The following is a 21,991-nucleotide window of genomic DNA, read 5'->3' as shown; positions in this document are numbered from 1 at the left end:
GCTGAATCCTGAATGCCACTTTGGTCTGTGATTTGGTCTTCTGGAGTCTCCAAAATGACTCCCAGCAGTTTCATATTAGGAAATGCCTTTGAGTGGGAACTAATCAGAAACCTAGTATGGTAGCAACCACCATTACGGAGTGAAGGAAGGTGGAGGACAGGAGGCCGCTGAGAGTAGATAACTAGGAATAGAGTACTGGTTTCTTCTCAGCCTGAGAGTCTATTTTTTTCACTTTGGTAGCTGGTTAGCAACTAGCTTGAATGGGGATAATAATGTGCTTCGTGGGGAGCCAAGAACTGAGGATAAACATGGTTAAATGTGGGGTAATAGCACTAAAAACTAGGTTCTGGGTGGTGAGCCAAGTGGAGAAGGAAAGTATACAACATAGACATTCTGTATATGACAAACAGATTAAACTGAATGATATTCAAATAATTGTCCATATTTTTCCCCTCTTGATTTCAGAATGGACAGGGGTAGGAAGGAAAGTTGCCTGCGACTTCCTGAAGCCAGCACCTTTTGTGCTCTTGTGCTGCCATTCCCCATGCTGGCTAAAGCTCCCAGCTTCCAGAAAGGAAAGAGATCCTTCAAGAACTGAAAGCCCGGAAGTTCACCACCCCCAGCCAACCCTCCCTTAGGAGCTGGGTGGGAAATGAGGAAATGTCCCCTTTAAACTGCTCACCAGGACCCACCTCACTGGGCCCCTGGGTGTGTGGCCCAGGGGTAGTCCTGGAGTTCCGGAGGAAGGAGGTGAAAGGGTGCTGGGGTAACCCAAGCCCCGCATCCCTCCTAGACCTGGTTAAAAAAAGGCCTTTGGTATGGCAGAGGCCTGCCATTCCCCTTGCTGGCTAAAGATTCCAGCTCCCAGGAAGGAAAGAGGATTTTCCTAGTGTTCTTTTAGATGGGGTACATGATTTTGTCTTCCTCATGCAAAGATAGTAAAGCCTTTTCTGTTGTACTCTATGGAGCATTTGGCTATTTGGCTATTTGTGGCAAATTTGTAGCTACTATTTTTCTTTTCCATTTTGCCTCCTGCTAACTTTCTTCTTTTTATCTTTGGGTATATACAGTTTTATAGAATGTTTCTGGCTACAAACTTCTTTTTATTTACTAAACTTGGAATTTGCTAGGTTTCTTGAATCAATACTAAGTATGCCTGTATATAGTTTTTTTTCTAAAATACTTTATTCCAGAGGTGACTGAGCAGTGGCGTAAGCAGTAGGTCATTTGCCTTGCACAAGCTGACCTCAGATAAATCGCAGTTCAATCCCCCAGGCATCCCATATGGCCCCTTGAGCCAGGAGTGATTTCTGAGTGCATAGCCAGGAGTAACCTCTGAGTGTTACCGGGTGTGGCCCAAAAACAAAACAAAACAAAAAAAAATAAAACAAAAACTAAACTAAACTAAACTAAATAGCTTATTCCAGAAAAAAGAAAAAAAAAAAAAAAAGCACTTTTCTGAAAATAGAAAAAAGTTAGCTCCTTTTAGGGATCCAAAGGTAAAATATCCAGATCAATATTTTCTATCTCATCACATTTAGTGGCTTATCATTAATACTTTTGTTTTTTTGTTTTCGTTTTGAGGCCACACCCATTGACACTCAGGGGTTACTCCTGGCTATGCGCCCAGAAATTGCTCCTGGCTTGGGGGACCACACAGAACATCGGGGGATCAAATCTGTCCTAGGCTAGTGCATAAGACAAATGTCTTACCACTTGCACCACTGCTTCGGCCCCTCATTATAACTTTTGTTTTCATTATAACTTTTTATATGAGTGTGATGCAGAGTAGTTTTTATGGAAACTTATTATAAAAATATGTGACAGGAGAGAAAGAAGTGTTTGTAAAAGAGAGAATACATGTTTGCCCAGTATAAAATAGGCAAGCAAAGAGACATAGAGACAAGCAAGTTATATGTTTCTAGGAGAGCACAGCTTGAAGAGATGCCATGGTGCTGGGTCCTTGGTGTTAGGTGCTGAGTGCTAGGTGCTTCTCAGTATGAGAATTCAGTAAGTTAATTGTTATAAAGCATATGGGGCATAAGAAATTTAATGTTTATGGCTCTCACATAGAAAATACTTTGTTATATTTTTGTCTGCTCTCCTAGCATTAGGAAATTACATTTTTATAGTCTGACTTTTTGTTTTAGTTTGTTTTTTGGAGGGCCACATCCAGTGGCAGTCAGGAGTTACTCCTGACACTGCACTCAGAAATCACTCCTGGCAGGCTCAGGGGACCATATGGGGGAATCCCAGAGATTGAATCCAGCTGTGTGACTGCATGAAGGCAAATGCTCTTCCCACCGTGCTATCATTTTGGCCCCCTGACTTTTTTTTAATGGGGATTTCTTCCCCGTGGTGCTCTGAGGCTGGTAGAGGAAATCCCTGCAGTTTACAGTGGTAAGTGCAGGCCTGACAGTCCATCCTGAGGGCCACTGGGACTGGAACCAGTGGGCCCCATCCCGCAGGGCAATCTTGGTGCCAGGAGCTTGACTCAGGCCCTCCCCTGGCTGGCATGTGCTCTGCTGCTGAAGCCTGCTTCCTCATCCCTGCCATTTGCTTGTTCTATATGTTATAGAATTTCTGGAGAATCTGTGTTTATAGTAGTTTTCTAAGTTTCCCTTCCAAGTTGTCCTGGTTATTTGTATAATCTCTTTTTTTAGCATATGTCCCAATGGCTCCTGTTATTTCTTGAAAAAATTCTGTTAATAGTAATTTTAAGATCTGCATTAGATCACATCCTAGTGAGTTTAATCTAGTGCATTCTGAAGGTCTAATGAGTTGTTGTATTCTCTTGATCACTATCTTTGGTTTGGCTGGGTAGTGACTTCCTCTGAGATTTTATCTTAGTTAGAACTTTGTGAGAGCCCTTGAAGCCTTGTGGGGGTTGTGTTAATTACAGAATAAGGTATCCAGATCACACACAGCTTGTATGCTTGAAGAAAAAGCTTTATAAACATTACATTGTACTGTACATATTGTAATGTACTATATCTGTACTGTATATTGTCACACTACTGTGCTGTATTGTGTGGGCCTAAGAGAGATCCTGGACTGTATACAGTATATTGTACTATATTACAGTACAGGTGTAGCTGTTTATAACGTTTTTTCTTTGCATTGCAAAAAAATAATTTACTGCTGAAATGTGAATACTGACCAGGAAAAAGCAGTACCAGACCTCAGAACAGTGTACATCAGCCATGAATGACATTGAGACGCAGGGCTGCTATCACGTTCTAGCACGTACTGTTGGTGAGATGGTTGTAAGTGTAAGCAGTCGTAACAGTGAAGAGATGGTCGTAAGTGTGAGCTGTTGTAATGGTGAAGAGATGATCATAAGTTCGAGCGGTTGCTAAACTGGTAGGTCGTTAAGCGAGGAGTATCTGTATTAACTAGATGACCTAAGACTAGTGGTTAATGTAGTTAGTCTTTGCTTGATTTTAGAAACCTGCCCAGCCTGAGCTGGGAGTAGGATTTTTGTTATATTTACTATGTCATAAATCCACCATTTTAAATCTATGTCTGAGGATCCAGGTTTAGGTCTCCAATCATGTACTGCTTTGGTCCAAGCCTTCCACAGCCTTCTTTATTTGCTTTTTGAGTAAATCCTGTTGTTCCTGTGTAAGATGAAATTAAAGAGGCATTGCTATTGATAGTATTTCTAAAAAGGGCAATTTATAATAAGACACTCTTTTTCCTTCATGTACCACTCCTCTGTTACCAGCCTCATCATACACTCTTGTATAAAGTGAGGGATCCCATAGCCTAGTCCTATCTATAGGTGGTTCCCATCATCTGCCCTGTATTAGATATAACCATCGTGTGCCTTGATTTTTCTTAGGAACAGAAGAAATCCTGTTTCCTTTACCTGTTCTATTTCTACCTTATTATAGGGACACTCATATAAATCTGTCACAGTCCTTCAGGTGTCTCCTCCTGCTGTCAGGTTTTGTGCTACAGGCTTTTCCCTAGATTCTTCTATGAGAGACTCATTTACTTGTAACTGATCCAAAGTTGTGGCTAAATAATTCTTACTGTTAGTAATATTAGTGATAGCTTTTAAGCAAAATTCCTTGATTTTCTGCTAAAGGCTTCTTTTCTAAAAAAATCGTTCTCAGAAGTTTTTGTTTAATTAATAAAGTCATTAATGTGCTTTTAAATAATTATGTTGTGGGTTTTCTGTAGAACCCAGTGTTCCCAGGTTACTGTAGCATGGAGTAAGAAAAACAATCATCATTGGTCCCAGAAGCGTTACATAACGTGGGGAATATTTTCTTGCTCTGGGACGACCTACGACTGCACTAAGAGACTAACTTCCTTGAAGCTTTTGCCTCAAGTCCCAGAGCATGGCTTTCACCATGTAACAAACTCCACTGGACCTGCTGTGGCACTTACTACCTTGTTGCTGCCTGCCTACCTTTCATCATCCTGCCTTTAGAGATATACCAATTTTCTTTTCTTTTCTTTTCTTTTCTTTTCTTTTCTTTTCTTTTCTTTTCTTTTCTTTTCTTTTCTTTTTCTTTTTGTTTTTTTTTTAAGGCCACACCTGAAAAGATTGATGCTCAGGGGTTACTCCTGGCTAAGCGCTCAGAAATTGCCCCTGGCTTGGGGGGACCATATGGGACGCCGGGGGATCTTTCCTTGGCTAGCGCTTGCAAGGCAGACACCTTACCTTTAGTGCCACCTCGCTGGCCCCAATTTTTTTTTTTTTTTTTTGATTTTTGGTTTTTGGGTCACACCCTGCAGCACTCAGGGCTTATTCCTGGCTCCACACTCAGAAATCGCTCCTGGCAAGCTCGGGGGACCATATGCGCTGCCGGGATTAGAACCACCGTCCTGCATCTAAGGCAAATACCTTACCGCTGTGCTATCTCTCTGCCCCCCCCCATTTTTTTTTTTTTGGCTTTTTGGGCCACACCCGGTTTCACACAGGTGTTACTCCTGGCTATGCCTCAAAATTCGCTCCTGGATTGGGGGACCATATGGGAAGCCAGGGGATTGAACTGTGATTCTATCACCCCCAACTAGGCTAGTGCTGGCATGGCAGACGCCTTACTGCATTAATTTTGAGCAGTTAAATAAAAGTCATAAAACTCTTATGACTATTTAGAAGAACTTTGGTGGTTAGCATGATAGTCTTATTTGCCATACACAACAACACCATAGGGACCAGAAACTTCAGGCCTGCCCTGATAGTCATCTATCACCTAGATTGCCTCTTGTCCCACTAACTTGTGGATCTGACTGAACCATCTCCTGGTCAGGCTGCCCAATGAAGTCACTAATTTCATCAGGGAATGCACGCACACAAACACACACATAAACTTTTTTTGAAAAGCAATTTTTACTGAAGAATTTTGAGGCAAAGTTTCATATTATAATAGTAAAAATAGTCAAGTTGAATGTTGTAAAAATAAAATAAACATGGGAGGGCCAGCTGCTCTGTCAATGGTGAATCAAGACAATTGCCTCCATACTTAGGTCGAACCACTGGTCGAGTAGAACTGGGGAAAGTGGGGTCTGTGCTCGCTGTCTATGTACATACTCCATGTTGTCATCTTGGTCAGGAGGCATGATGGTGATCATCTGGGCCATGAAATCTTCGTCGAAATACTACGTGTCGGTCTCGGACATGGCAAAGCTTCTTCTAGACCATGTCCAGCCACATGATACTGGCGAAGAAGAGGTATTACATAATTGCCTTGGCATCCACAGTGTTGCTACCCAGCCTCTGTTTGGAGTCCTTCTTGAGCAGCCCAATCAGCAGGGACTTGGTGTCAGGGCCCAGGATCTGTGGGAAGCAGATGTCCTCCATTAGGATGATCTCGAAGAGCTTCTCATGGTCCTGGTTGTAAAAGGACAGGTGGCCGTCTAGCATCTCAGACATGACCACATGCAAGCCCCATCAGTCCACTGCATGGTCACCTGTACTAGTTGTCCTCCAGCACCTCAGGGGCCAGGAACTTAGGGGTGCTGCAGAAGGTCTTCATGGTGGCTCCATCTTTGATACTCTCCTGCACAGCCCCAAGTCCGTGATCTTGATGTGACTGTCCTTGTCCAGTGTAAGGTTCTTCAGCTTGAGGTCCTGGTACACCGTGTTTTTCTCTGAGTGCAGGTAGTCCAGGGTCAACACGATCTTGGCACCATAGAAGCCTGGCCTGGTCCTCAGGGCCCAGGAGATGTGCTCCCGGGAGAGGTGAAAGAAGATCTCATCCTCACTGGCGTAGTCCATGACAATGCAGAGGCGGTCATGGGTCTGGAAGGAGTACATCAGGGTGGTCAGGATGGGGTGCCAGGAGTTTTGCAGGACATGGTTCTCCAACACACAATATTTTTCTATCTTTCTCTCTCACCAAAATAAACAAACAAACCCAAACTTTTCAACTAGGTTAGAAGAGATTTTAAGTTCATGTTTATCCATTTAAAGTGAAAAATTACTAAAAACATAATAAAACAGTAAGAAAGAAACAAGAGAAAAAGAAGTAAGGAAGAAAAGAAAAAGAAAAGAGGTTTTGATGTCCACTCTAATATATCTAAAAAACAATTTTTTTTTTGGCTGCACCCAGTGACTCTCAGGGTTTACTCCTGACTCTGTGATCAGAAATCGCTCCTGGCTTAGGGGACCATATGAGACGCTGGGGATCGAACCCAGGTCCATCCTGGGTCAGCTGCATGCAAGACAAATGCCCTACAGCTATGCTATCACTCCAGCCCCTAATATATCTAAAAATTTTAACTGTATGACAGAAGCAGGGGCTGCACCCAGAAGACTCCACATGCCAGGACTTCTGTGTTTCTTCAGCTGGAATGTTGGGGACTCTGGGCAGGACAGCTAGCCATAGGCCCCCTGGGCTGACCACTTAGTCCAGGGGACTGAGATCCCCCCCGCCACAGAGCCACTTCTACTCCCTCATCTCCCAATCTGAATTCGTTATCTTCCCCTTAACTAACCCTCTTTATCCTCAGTTCTTTAATTTGTTAGGCACCAAGATGGACCTCCTGCCCCAACAGATTCTGCCCTTTTGCACACCCCTACAAAGCTCATTATTACTCCTTAATTCTATCACCCCCAACCATCAGTACCCCACATTTATCCTTTTTAACCTTGGTACTACAGAATCCTAATCACAGACCAAAGTCATGCACTGGATTTAACAACCCCCAACTATTTCAAAAGACATAAAATGGACACATATATCTTTTGAATATATTATGTATTGTGTGTATTTTCTTTAACAGCTAAAACTCTTTCTAAATATTCGTTTACCGTGACGAATCTACCCACTTTTTATCTTGTCTTCTCTTTGTGAGCTGTTCAATAAGGAATTTTGGTGGAAGAGTCCCTCAGTTTAATGCTTATGATTGAACCATGTCATGGGGATTGTTGGACTTGTTCTTATGGCCCCCATACGCGCCAATAACGCCACGTGGCATTGTTCCTTGTTTGCATAGGCACATTAAAATGGGAAAATACTATATATGCAAATATGTTCTTATCTAATAGAGATTGAAAAACACAAATCTTGTAGTGCAAAGGGACATTACACCCTAAACATTGATATAATGACCTGGCACAGACCTCAGCAGAATGGACATCCTCCATTCACCCATGAACCCATGAAGCTATCTGCAAAACATCCAAGGTTTTTTTATAACAACACCTGAAAGTAGTCCTCTACCAGGGAAAACCCTACCACTGCTCTGACATCGACCTGCTCAAAAGAGACTTCCCTCAACACTAAGAAGACTTGACAACAACAACGACCTGCTTACAGGACAGGGTTCTCTGCATTGCCCATTAATTGTGAGGTAAAATGAGAGGACGCTCTGCACCATCCTGACTGCAATGTAGGATATGCAGATTCCAGGATTTTTAATACAGAAACATGATACCAACAAAAGAGAAAAATAAAAGTGTGAAAAATAAAAGTGTATTGGCCCTACAGACAATGACCAAGATTGGACAAACTAGTTTTCCTGGAGCCTAAAGTTGGTCTTATGCCAGGAAACTTCAGGGGTAGGGTCTCCTTGTATTTAGGCCAAGGCTTTTCCTTTCCATGTCCCTCATATTTTGGTGGGCCTATGCAAACAATAATTGCCACTCTAACACCGTTTTTACTGTGCTCCTTTGGCTCTAATCCTTAATAAAAACAACCCACTTAAACTTTTGAAGTTAACTTAAATTAATATGCATGTGCATGGAAATGTAAAAAAGTACTTTGCCTTCAATGTTTAAGGAGTTACATAAGTTTCATGTCTTTAGATTGCTTTGTGTGCTGCTAAGAAATATTATGTACTACAATCTCGGGACTTGAGAGACAAAGTAATTTTACATGTGTTCTGTTTTTTTTTTTTTTCTTAATGTTCTTTGGTTGAAAGTTCAAAGTTAAGATATCAGCAATGGAACCACTGAGAATTCTATTTATGGATGATTGTCCTTCCACTGTAACATTACCTTATCCTCTTTCTTTGCATCTTTGTTCTCATAATTAAAAATAAAAAATTAATTAAAGAAAAAGATAAAAAATTTTTAACTATATGAAATGCTCAATTTTTTTCCTTCTAAATATGCCATCCCCAAATATGACCACTCGGGAGCACTAAGGCAGAGGCCCGCTGGAACCATGGTCCACAGAAGGGATATTGTGAGTCACTAAGGAAAAAAGCAGCCTTTGATAAATTTCTAACACTATCAACACAACAATGTGAATGAATCTTATGAGTCGCTAATCAATGAGATGATTTTTGGTAAGTCTTTTTGTTTTGTTTTTGTTTTATGTTTGTTTGTTTTGGGACCACACCAGGTGCTGCTCAGGGGCTACTTCCTGGCACTGCTCAGGAATCACTCCTAGCTGGCTTAAGGGATCATATGAGATACTGGGGATTGAACCCAATTAAGGCAATCGTTCTATCTGCTGTGCTATAGCTCTGACCCTGGGCTTTTGCTAAGTCTTTACCAATATCAGCACAGCAATCTGAATGCTGTGAATGCAGTGAATAGTAATAGTAGTAAATAGTGTGCTCACTTCAACAGCACATATACTAAAATTGGAAGGATACAGAGAAGATTAGCATGATCCCTGTGCAAGAATGACACACAAATTCGTGAAACATTCCATATTTAAAAAAATAAAAGTAGTGAATAGTAACGAAGTGAACAGTACACTTTGAATGATTAAAATGCAAATATATGTCTTAAATTATGTCATAAACTGCAAAATTCGTAACTTTCTTTTCCCCCTTTTCTTGGTGCTAGTGGAGCCTAAGGCTCCAAAATGAGGGTCTCGTGAGACACAGGCCTGGAAGCAAATGTTGACACAGGAAATAATCCACACAGTGAAGAGGTACAAGAAGGAGTTCAGGAGCCAAAGCAGTGGTGCAAGTGGTAAGGCATTGACTTGCCCGCTCTAGCCTAGGAAGGACTGTGGTTCAATCCCCCCACGTCCCATATGGTCCCCCAAGTCAGGAGTGATTTCTGAGCACATAGCCAAGAGTAATCCCTAAGTGTCACTAGGTGTGCCCCCTCAAAAAACAGAGAGATATAAGGGGTTCAGGAAATCCAGTCCTCAATCAAGAAATTCAACCACCTAAACTTTCTGCTCCAAAAAAAGAATGCAGCTCAGTAGAAGAAGATGGAAGAAAGAGCCCCTGCCTTCCTCAGACCCCTGTTTTCATTGACAAGAATCAGGTCCCATCCACCCTAGGGTGAAAGAGGAATACCAAGGGAATAATCCAATATACTATCACCAGATCACACCCTAGGGTGGAGTACAAATATTGATTAGGTTAGGATCAGTAACCCAACATTTCCCCCTAATTGACTTTATAGGAAAACTAAATAGGGGGCCTGAGTAATAGCACAGAAGTAGGGTGTTTGCCTTGCACAAAACTGATCCAGGACAAACACAGGGACACAGGTTTGATCCCCAGTATCCCATACAGTCCCCCGAGCCAGGAGCAATTTCTGAGTGCATAGCCATGAGTAGCCCCTAAGTGTTATAGGGTGTGGCCCAAAAAGAAAAAAAGAACACAATACCAATAAAATAAACCCCCCAAAATAATCCACATCCCATGATTCTAAGATTATGGCATATGCTTCTAAAGATAAAGGTTGGCAATATCTTGCTTAGGCAAAGCAAAAGTTGAGAAAACATAATTAAAAAAAAAACTTTATGGTCTAGAAACAGGGTATCCCTATCTACAAAGCATCCTGCTTTAGTGCCACCTGCTGGCTCCAGGCACAGTAATTTGTCTAACCCCATAGTGTTTCTTCAAGATCCCAGAAAAGGTTTTCCTCAAACACAGTTTGAGTCATAAGGTGACCTTGAGCCTCTCATCCTCATAGGAGTGTCCTGTTAGAAGGAATATGCCCCAACCCTCTTCAGTGTTGGGAAAGACTACGATTTCTACAACTCTAATAGCTATACAGAGGAGAGATCAAACTGTGGCTAGTTGGTGCAGATCCAGGGTCTGTACTGGTAGATGTTCGATTCCTAGAGTAGGTCCAGAAAACTGTGCTGGTCCCAAGGTTCAGTGGTAAATGATTGGTGTCCAAGTCAAATCACCAAGGCAAATGTCCAGAGTGGAATACCCCCTGTAGCAGGAAATTATTGAGTCTTCATCCCTAATGGATAATAATTCCTCTTAGTTTCTAATATTTTCCAATTTTAATGTGCCTATGCAAAAGAAACAGTTTCAGAGGATACTATTGTGGCCTATGGGGAAAATAATAAACCAACAGATCCTATCCTGGTTCTATTAATTAAAAGCACAAAAAGACTTCCTGGGTACAATCTCTACTCTTTTCTAAGAATTTCTACTAGCATAACTGAATAAAAAAAGGGAAATCACAATATACCTGAGCACATATAAATGTTAAAGAGATACATTTAATAAGTGTACAAAAAGATTATACATATACCCTGAGTCTTTTGAGATAGTCTGAGGAGAGTAGATAAATTCTGGATCCCAAATGCAATCTGCAACACAGTCTTGTGGAATTTGGAAAAATGGCTCACAGCATCACAGATTAGGAAATGTCCTAGATCTAAGATCTAGTTGCGAGCAATAGTCTAGGTGAACTAAAGTAGTAGAAATCAACTACTGAGAAGACATCAACAACAGCAGTGTGCCTGCCTTCTTCTTTGAGGATGATTTACAGTTCAAGGACTTGAGTGATTCTGACAGCAGCACCAGCCAGAGTGATGACGTAGAGCAGGAGACTTCCATGTAGAATGAACCACGAAGAGGGTCATGAGCAATTCACATGCCAATGGTGCTGCCTGAGTCCTGCTTTCCATGCAGTGGATGGCCTGCAGCAAGTTCAGCAGGGTTGACTTACATAGATCCTACAAACTTATATCAGAGCAGTACGAAAAGCACCAGCATGACCCTGTGATAATGGTGGCATCATTTTATTCCAGAAAAAACAGGAATGGCCATATACAAGAGGGAAGGGCTAAATTCAATATGAAAAGATGTTATGTATAATATGGACAAACATTAAACACAGAGGAAGCCACCATACACACACTCACTCATAGACGGACAAAAGGTTTGATCCATAGAAAAATTGACCCAATAGAATGGACAAAGAGCTTCATGTAAGGTAAAAGAGATTTCTACTTACTTGGAGTAATCAACATCAATAGAGGGGAACTTTGCTGAAAAAAGGGCTTAATAGTTTAGAACATGCAAAGAACATTTTTAAAACAATCATAATATTTAAGACTAGAATACTAAGTTGTTCCAAGTCAGCCCCTGAAGAGGTTGACTGAAGGAGGGATGGATGAGGCCTTTCTCCTCCATCTCGGATCACGTGTCTATTACCCTGTTCAGTCGGTGGTTCTGAGGTGAATGCGGCAAGAAGAAAGCCAACAGGCAGTCAGGCTTTCAAAGAAAACAGCTCTTTATTCCATGAAGAGGCCTAAGCCAAAAGGCCTAAGAATAGGCCACAGGAAAAAGCCCCTCGCCTTCCACAGACCCTTGCTTTTATGCCCCAGAATCAGGTACCACCCAATGGTGGGATCAGGTACCCCCCAATGGTGGGAGCAGAATCAGGTACCACCCTAGGGTGGGAGCAGAATGACAGGTCACACCCTAGGGTAGGGCACAATCACCAATCAGGGTAGGGTCAGTAACATAATAATCCCATTAAAATGTTTACATATGCAACAATTCCCCCGTTTGTTTTTAGTAAACAAACAATAATGTCTACAATTATTAAAGGAAAAACTAGTCAAATAAAAGAGTGGCTGTTTGCATAAGCGCATCACAGGAAAATGTAAAAAAAATACTTCTAACTTAAACACAGGGTGTCTAAAACCAGAAACATGTATCAAGGAATCAACTATAAGCTCCTGAGAAGATAAATCTACGACGTACATAGATCCTTCAAAAAGACGCCAGAAAGGTTGTGTAACAGGGGAGAAGAAGCACCTTTTCTTTATTTGTTGATGTTGGATTTTGGTATTTAGTTTTTGGGTCACACCTGGCAGTGCTCAGGAGTTACTCCTGGCTTCACACTCAGAAATTGCTCCTAGCAGACTCGAGGGACCATATGGGATGCCGGGATTCAAACCACCATCCTTTTGCATCTAAGGCAAACATCTTAACTGCTCTTATCTCTCCGGCCCTTTTTCCATTCAAGTCCAGGTAGACCAGAAAGCCCATCTTTGAGGGCAATGAATTAAGCCTTTATTTTCAAGGAAGAGACACATACACCCCCTGCACAGTGGGGAACCACTGCAATGATGATCAATCATTGGAACTTAATCCAAGTTCTTAATCCAGGCTGAAGTCCATATGATGTCAAAAATTGATGTACCAATATGGTTGATTATTTATAGATGGGTGCTTAAGTCACAAACCAAAACAAAATGTTTAAGGCCGAGACCCTCCCTGTGTAAATAAACAACTTGAGGGCCCATCAAAATGGGTGGAACCTCCTATAAACCTAGTATTTTGCCTATGATGCGCCACGCAAAAAACATGAGAACAGACAAAAATATCATTTAGAAAATTATAAACAATATCTAACCCACTAACCTAAAGTCAAGAAAACAAAACCCTAATGTAATACAACATCAATTCCTAAGATTAAAAACTAAAATAGAAAATCATTAATTACAATAGTCAAAAGAAGTGTAGTACCAAATGAATATTCAAAGGATTAAAATTATAAGAAAAATACAAAAGGTCAAATTTCTACAGAGTCCAATACCTATCTGTAAAGATGAGGGGTCTGGAACTACGAAAAGACCAGCAAAAGTCAATTGAATGGTATGGAAAAGTGGGTTGAAGCCTGATACAGAAGATAACATCAAGCTGAATGAAGAAGGAAAGCCAGTACAGCCATCCATGTGTTGGGGCATCCCCGAGCGTTACATCATTACCATCATGAGTTGGGTGGGCCTCTGCATTTCCTTTGGGTGTTGGGGCATCCCCAAGCATTACATCATTACCATCATGAGTTGGTTGGGCTTCTGCATTTCCTTTGGGATCGGTGCAGTCTTGGGGTAGCCATTGTAGAAATGGTCAACAATAGCACTGTGTATGTGGATGGAAAACCAGAAATTCAGATAGCACAGTTTAACTGGGATCCAGAGACTGTGGGTCTTATCCATGGATCTTTTCTCTGGGGTTACATTGTGACACAAATTCCAGGTGGCTTCATTTCCAACAAGTTTGCAGCAAACATGGTACAAAACTCCAACAGTCATGAATTTCTTTCTCAGGCTGAGATCAGGAGGCTTGTAGTTGTGGGTAAAGGAGATGAGTTGCACATGTGAAGGGAATCCTGAAAATTAAATGTTAAGGACTAGGAAGAGAAAAGGAAGGATAAGGAAGACTAACTTGGGGAAGATAAAGTTAGGAAAAAAGGGAACTATATACAAAATATGCAAAACAGACAGACTCTGAACAAGACATACACATACAGACTTCACAAAAAAATATGGCCGTAACACTCACTCACACCAAAAAATATTTGTTGGAAAGGATCCAAAATAGAGCAAAAGAAAAAAGAATTCAGCTGAATTTTAAAAGTGCTATAAAATGTAATAGCTGGCAACTGTTTAGATGAATCATTTCAAATTCAAAAAAAATTCTTTTAATGCCAGAGTAGATCAAATCTGAAAGAGAATTTCATGCATATTACAAACATGGAAAACTCTACTATAAGTGTATAACAGTATATATACAAAGTTATTGTATAACAGTAACTCTATGATAGTCAATCATAGGCAAGAAGCACTGTGAAGAAAGTCCACCTAAAAAGTATCATTGGGCCTGGAGAGATAGCACAGCGGCGTTTGCCTTTCAAGCAGCCGATCCAGGAGCAAAGGTGGTTGGTTCGAATCCCGGTGTCCCTTATGGTCCCCCTGCCTGCCAGGAGCTATTTCTGAGTAGACAGCCAGGAGTAACCCCTCAGCACCGCTGGGTGTGACCCAAAAACAAAAACAAAAACAAAAACAAATAAAAAGTATCATTATGTCAACGTCTTAAAACCTAAATTGAGGGAAATAAGCAATGTTGTTAAAATAAAAAGAGTGAAAGTAGTTAAATGATTATACCTAGAAAGAAAAACAACATTAATATGATGAGAAATTTTTCTTTCAGGTGAACATTGACTAAATTAAATTGTAAGATTTCATGATAAACTGAGACCTAGAGCAATAATGAAATTAAGACATAAATCCACCATACAAGGAAACACATTGGGGCTCCATGATTTTCGATCCTATTCATTGATCATGCCTGTGGAAAGAATCATAGAACATTAATAGCAACCGATAAGAAAGTGAAATGATTATCTGGTGTTCATTGTAGATCTTTAAGAAGTATAAAACAGGATGTATGCTGCTGTGGATTTCACCAATGTATTAGGGACTTTTTTGATCTTCTTGTCATCAAAATTGATCCAGTGTTGTTTGGTAGCAATTTTACAGTAATAAGTACAATGTCCATAGTGAACTTTACCATATTGGTTTGACACTGATGATAAGTTGTATTTCTTAATCTTTCTTTTATTCTCTGAAGTGAATTCTACTAAATTGACGTCTTCTATAGGAAAATCTACATATGTGTGCAATTTTTTATTTGTTTGCCATCAAAAGCAAAACGTTTCAAGTGTATTATAGGTACTGGTGGCAGTTTCCATAAATACGTTTTCTTTGAAAAATCTCTTCTAGTTTTGCAGCTGTTTCACTGAACTTTGTTGTCATCCCTTAACTCTTCTTCTTTAAAAAATTCAGAGAGACATTCCTGTAATGTACATTTATCTGTAGATGTGACAGCCAGAGACAAATGAACAAATGTCTCATAAACCTCAGACTTTTGGTGGCATGTGAGACATTGTAGTATAAATTTGAATTGTCCTTGAAAGAGATCATTAATAATAGATTTGTGAGCCTTTTAGTGTTCTGGACTAAATTGTTCATAATTTTCATTTTCCATAAGATGTGTAGTTTTATCTGTCATTACATTTACAGTAAGCAAATCCTGATGTAGTCCCTCTATTAGAAACATCAGTAGTTCGTGTGGATCCTGCTGATTGTATCCAGCAAACTGGTCAGTAAGTAAACCAATTGTTACTTTGAAGCTTTCAGGGTTAGTATATCTATGAAATCCATTTCCCATGGTTTTGATGAGCCGGCCAAATTTTTCAGCTAATTTACCTTCATGCCCCATTAGATTTTTCTTGTTAATGTACTTTTTATAATGATCTTGATGAAAATACTGAGTTAAGTCTGAATATTATACAAGATTGCAATATTGAGTTCATGTAGCTTGCTATATGAATATAGTTTCCTATATTTTGGAGCCCAGCTAAGACAGGTTCCTGTCTTTCCTTTTGCATCTCGGAGTGTAAGGGTTTATCACTACCATCAGTCTCACTCAATGTATGGTGTGTGACAGCTAAATCCTTGTTCCCTGACCCAGAGACCTCAGCAATATTAGTGTCTTGAGTATTCTGTTTTTGCTCTGAAGGAGAGTTTATAGTCTGAACCTCATCATTTGTGCTAGCCTGATTTCTATCAAGGCATAATGGAACCCAAAATTTCTTGGGAGGGTTGTCATTTGTAGAATCATAGGCATAACCCCTTCCTCTCAGGAGAAGATATCCAGCTATCCATTTTTCATTCTCCTTGATCCAAATAGGTTTATGGGTTGTTTATTGTCTCTGAATATCTTCTTTAAAATGCCTTTCCACTGCAGTGTAACTTTTCCCTTAGGGTAAGTTTAAGTAATTTAGTGTGATAAGAGTCAAAGATAGCAAATTTGTTGGTGGTAAACCTCTTTTTCTATTTTTTTGTAATTGAGTTTTTAAGGTTCTGTGAGTTCTTTCTACAATGGCCAGTCCCCTACAATTGTAAGGAATTCCTTTCAGATGTCTTATCTGCCATTCTTTACAAAAAAAATTTAAAATTTTTGCTAACATAGGCTGGCCCATTATCAGTTTTTATAGAATATGGAATACCCATTACAGAAAAACATTGTAAAAGAAAACTACAAATAGCCTTAGATTTTTGAGAAGACATAGGAATTGCCCACATAAACCGAGAGTAAGTGTCCACCACAACATGAAGATAAGGTTTTCTTGGAAATAAATCTGAGTTACATCCATTAGCCAAAGTTCATTAGATTGTAAGCCTCTTGGGTTTGCTCCTGCTATGTGAGTCTTTTTTGTTAACCGTGCACATATGTTGCAGTTTTCTTACAATTTCTCTAGCTTGCCTCCATGGACCTTGGTAATTCACATCTAAACAGCAAGCATTTTTGTGTAGGGCTGAATATTCCTCTACAGGTGATTTAAATATAGGCATTGCTAGCAAGTCAGCAGTTTTATTTTCTTGAGCCATCGGTCCTGGAAGACCTGAGTGGGTGCTAATATGTGTGATAAAGATGGGCTCAGTTTGTTTTTGAAGAAGCTGCTGTAATCATTCTGTATGATCGGGTTATTAGCATTAAGGGAAGCAGTGGCTATTACATGACATAAATTTACCACATACAAAGAATCAGAAACTATATTCATGGCTTCAGATACATTTTCTAATAGGTAAATTAACGTTGCTAATTCAACTTTCTGTGCAGATTTATATTTGGTATCTATGGTCATATTAAGGTTGTCTCCGGTTATTCCTCCTTTTCCATTTTGGGATCCATTGATGTAAAAAACCTTGGCATTGGGAATAAGGAAATCCCAAACAATTGAAGAAATAACAAACTGAGTTTTTTTTTTTAAAGTCCCAAGTTTTTCCTGCTGGATAATGGGAGGATATTTCTCCTGTGAAATCTGAGAGGGCCCTTTGTAGAGATTTATTAAGAGGTAATATTGACTCAATTTCCTTTTTTGTATTGGCAAAACTATTATATCTGGGTCAAAACCTAGTAAAGATATAGATGTGAGTCTTGCCTTGAAAATAATCTCTGAAATCAGTTCCAAGTAGGGGACAACTGAACGAGGCTGTTTGTTTGTAAATACACCCATTCCAAAGGTCCTGCCTGTTGCATCACAGCCCCGTGGGGGTTTCTATAGTAGGGAAGATTGACAGAAATACCTTGTCTCCTGGGATGAATCTTAAGAGAAACGATTTTTGTAATCTGCTCAAGAAGATGTCCAATTCATTTTTGGCAGCTGTTGTTAAGTTCTTGGGATATCTAAAGCAGGGTCACCCTCCAACGTTTTAAATAGATTAGACAACTCTGCATTTGGGATTCCTAGTGCATGGCAGAGCCAATTTACATCACCTATAAGTCTCTGAAAATCATTATATGTTCTGAGGTTTTCTTTTTTGATAGAAATTTTTTGTGGATGTATTGACGTCTGGTCCAAAATAAAACCCAAATATTGATATGGTGGCATCATCTGTATTTTTCTAAAGCAGTTTTCAGTCCTGATGTTTGTAAATAGTCAATAACATAAGAGTATAAGTCCTGTAAATCTGTTTCATTGTTCATTGTGAGCAAGATATCTTCAGTATAATGAAATATCATGGCTTGAGAAAATTTATCACGAGCAGGGCTCAAAACCTTCTCTACAAGAACTCGCACATTGTTGGGGAATTCAGCATGCCTTGGGGGAGAACAGTCCATTGGAAATGTCTGCAGGGATGGGTATTCTTGAGAGAAGGAACTGAGAATGCAAAACATTTTTTTATCATCTGGGTGGATAAGAATATGGTAGAAGCAGTCTTTCAGATCAATTATAATTAATGGCCATTCCTTTGGAACAACTACAGGTGATGGTAAGCCAGTCTGCAATTTGCCCATAGGTATCATGGATAAATTTACAGCTCTAAGATCCATCAAAAGTCTCCATTTACTGGATTTCTTTTTTATAGTGAATATAGGTGAATTCCATTGAGAAAATGATGGTTCAATACGTCCTAAACTTAGCTGTTCCTCCACTAATTCTGTCAGCACCTTTAATTTATCAGTTTTAAGGGGCCACTGACCTGTCCAAATTGGTTCGTCAAATTTCCATTTTATTTTTATTGGTGCTGGAGTTTTTATGGTAGTAGCCCCTACTAAAAATTTTGGGTTTTTAAATCAAAAGAAGGTTCAGGCTCTTCTGGAGCTAATGGGATGTGGAATTCTGCTTTCCACTGTTTGTGTAGGTCACAGCCCTACAGGGATGGTGAAAATGGGCCCACGTGAGGTCTGATTATCAGTTTTTTATTTTCTGGGCCATAAAATATCATAGTCCTCGTACTCAACAGACAGGAGTTCAGGCCTCCTACTTTTTCTAGCGAATACGGGATTTCCTGAAGAGGCCAATTTTCTGGCCATTCTTATCAGAAATTACGATAACGTGAGCACCTGTATCGATCATGCTGTCAAAAGGATGCCCTTCCAAGTGAAGTTTGATCACTGGTGTTCATCTTCAAATTTAGTAACCAGAACCACAATTGGGTTTTGAGCAGCACCAGATCTATGCTTCCAAAACCTCCAATTCTAGTCTTATCTGAAGCCCCAAATTTGACATAAAGCACTATTACTATCTGGGCAATCACTTCTCCTTTTTTTAAAGGTCCATGTAACTCGTATGGTAATAACTACAATGATTTATCCCATAGAATCTGAGTCAATGACACCAGTAGTTACTGATATACCCTTTATGTTGAGGGAACTTCTGCCAAGAATCAAACCAATAGTATCTGGGGCATGGCGGGCCCACAATGCCAGTTTCTAACATGTAAGGGCATGCTCCTGGGTAAATTGTTATGTCCTCTGGGCATAATATATCTAATCCAGTGCTCCCTGATGTGGCGTGAATTAATTCCCTTATAGTGATGAATATTCTTGAGCTCGGCTTGGAAGGATTATTGTCTGTGAACTTTGCCCCTGATTTGGAAAGGCCTGGGGGGAGGCCCTGTGGGCGTTTCCCTGCATCTTGTATGTGTGCCCTTGAGGAGCTGAATTAATAAGGAGCCGGAAATTCCTTTTGATATGCCCCTGTTTTCCACAATGGTAGCAGACAATTTGCCTCCTGGGGATTGTGTTGAAACCTCTTCTTAGGTTATTATCAATGAGGTTACTGGATCTGCAAACCTTTGCCCAGTGGCGACCCTTTTTGCATTTTTGGGCAAAGATCTGGTTTACGGAAAGTTCCCTGTCCTCGAGGGGAGTACGGCATCATTCCCTTGGTAACTGGGAAGATTTGTACCGAGTCTAAGTGGGGTGGGGGTTGGGGATCCCCATAGATATTCCAACAGGGATAAAGGAAATTGTTCACATCTGCCTTTTCATTTAATGTATTCAATACTAATCTACAGGCCAAATTTGCATTATGATAAGCCAAAGATTTTACTAGGAAGTTTCTCATCTCCTCATCTTTGACTTGTAACTTCAGAGCATCTTTAATCTTACCTACAAACTCTGCATATGACTGATAAGGGCCTTGGGTAATTTTTTAAAAGTTTCCTCTACCAATGCTGTTAGAATCTATTTTTTCCCATGATGACAATGCAATATTCCTAATTAAATTTAAGATTTCTTTAGGTAAAGCTGCATGTGTCTGAATATTTGCAAATTGATTTTCTGCCATCAATAATTCATGCGATAGAGTAACACCTACCACTTGTTTTTTTTGTACCATCCAGGCTATATAATTTGGCTTTTACACCTTCTGAATAGTGAATTTCCCATTCATTTTGCTGTTTAGATGACAAGCATATTTCAGCGATTCTTTTAAAATCATACAAAGTCCAAGATGAGTTATGACTCCAAAGTTTTAGTAACTCCACACTATATGGTGATTTTGGACCATACTCTTTACATGCTTTTATAAACCGATCTAATTCTTCCATCTGATAGGGTACATAGTTAGAAACATTTACCCCATGTAAAGGGGATAAGGCCGGATTAGCAAAATTACACTGGATAGAGCTCTGAGGCCATGTGTGTGGTTCATCGTTTGAATCTGCACTGTTGTGCGATTCAATTTTGTGAATAGATTCAGGCTTCACTTGTGGAGTTAGCACCGGAGGTTGATTATTGTCTGAGTCACTAGTGTCATGTGATTTGCTAGAATCAGGCTTAACTTTCCGAGTTGTTTTTCTTCCAGCAAAAATTCCTATATTGTTGATGGTGGGGTTGGATTCGTCAGCCTGCACCTTGGTCTGAATTTTCTTCAGAAAGATTTCCTTATTATCCATACTGGTTTTAGCCTCACCATTTCTACACTTTCTATTTCCTAAATATCAGCCAATACCTATGCTCACAGTAACAATGTGAGCCAACACAGAAATTCCACAAACTATGACGGCTGGAGACAATGCAATTTTCATTTGAAATATAGACCAAAACCATCCAGCTGCAGTGATGGTCCTTAGATCAAAACCAATTAGTTTAAAACAAAATAGAATAATCCACTTTTATAATAGAGAATCAATGTGTAAGCAAAAAGGTGGCAGAATCCACATGACTAACCACAGAAACCATTTAATGGTCAGCAGAGGAAATTTCCAATGAAGTATTTCACTTACAGTTATTGAGGGTTTAGGTTCAGCCTGTCCAGGCGCCATAATGTTGCAAATCATTCCCTGAAGAGGTTGACTGATGGAGGGATGGAGGATGAGGCCTTTCTCCTCCATATCGGATCACGCGTTTATTACCCTGTTCAGTCGGTGGTTCTGAGGTGAATGCGGTGGGAAGAAAGCCAACAGGCAGTCAGGCTTTCAAAGAAAACATCTCTTTATTTTGTGAAGAGGCCGAAGCCAAAAGGCCTAAGAATAGGCCACAGGAAAAAGCCTCTTGCCTTCCACAGACCCTTGCTTTTATGCCCCAGAATCAGGTACCACCCAATGGTGGGATCAGGTACCACCCAATGGTGGGAGCAAAATCAGGTACCACTCTAGGGTGGGAGCAGAATTACAGGTCACACACTAGGGTAGGGCACAATCACCAGTCAGGTTCAGTAACATAATAATCCCATTAAAATGTTTACGTACACAACACTAAGTGATATGGTGATGTGCACTGTAAAAAGAGTCTATGGTATTCAGATGCCTTATCCAAGGATCTCTCTGTAGAGTGTAGAGGGATATTAGAAGATATAGGCAGATAAAATTAGATGAAAAGTGAACGATTTAAAATATTTGTTAAAGCATTACAATGAGCACTGTATTAGGAGACCAACAGAAAATACCACTAATGTAAAACTAGGTATCCAAACTATATCTTCGTGGATCATTATTAACAGAAGCATTAAGATTATTATAAACATACATAGAAATTAAGGCACTAAGACATTCTAATGATGAGTACTATAGTGGGAATCCACATCCTGCAGCTGTTTTTCTGTTGGTTAAAAAATGTAAACATTAGATTATTATTATAGACATCTCTAAGGTGCATCCAGTTAAACATCTGCTAATTTAAAGAGTTATATTCATAGCACTTGGGTTTTGGCCTGCATCCTGCAGTGCATGGGACCACTCCTGACTTACAGGTGTTGGGGCTCCAGGATCTCCCCTGTGGTCAA

The 21,991-nt window shown here is 40.0% G+C and overlaps 1 protein-coding gene, 1 non-coding gene and 1 pseudogene across 3 annotated transcripts in view; 2 read left to right on the top strand and 1 right to left on the bottom strand.

Moving 5' to 3' along the window:
- Positions 1 to 21,991, top strand: part of MEPCE (methylphosphate capping enzyme) — a 372,004-nt gene that overhangs the window by 112,657 nt on the left and 237,356 nt on the right. The gene's annotated exons all lie outside the window — the stretch shown is intronic.
- LOC126029961 (RAC-alpha serine/threonine-protein kinase-like) lies at positions 5,481 to 18,838 on the bottom strand (annotated as a pseudogene).
- LOC126031693 (U6 spliceosomal RNA) lies at positions 9,022 to 9,128 on the top strand. Its single transcript, XR_007503525.1, has one exon. It is a non-coding gene; the product is annotated as a U6 spliceosomal RNA (small nuclear RNA).

The sequence above is a fragment of the Suncus etruscus genome, chromosome 15, assembly GCF_024139225.1.
Source record: "Suncus etruscus isolate mSunEtr1 chromosome 15, mSunEtr1.pri.cur, whole genome shotgun sequence".
Classification (NCBI taxonomy): Eukaryota; Metazoa; Chordata; class Mammalia; order Eulipotyphla; family Soricidae; genus Suncus; species Suncus etruscus.
Note: the sequence above shows the minus strand (reverse complement) of the source record. Positions and strands in the feature narration are given on the sequence as shown.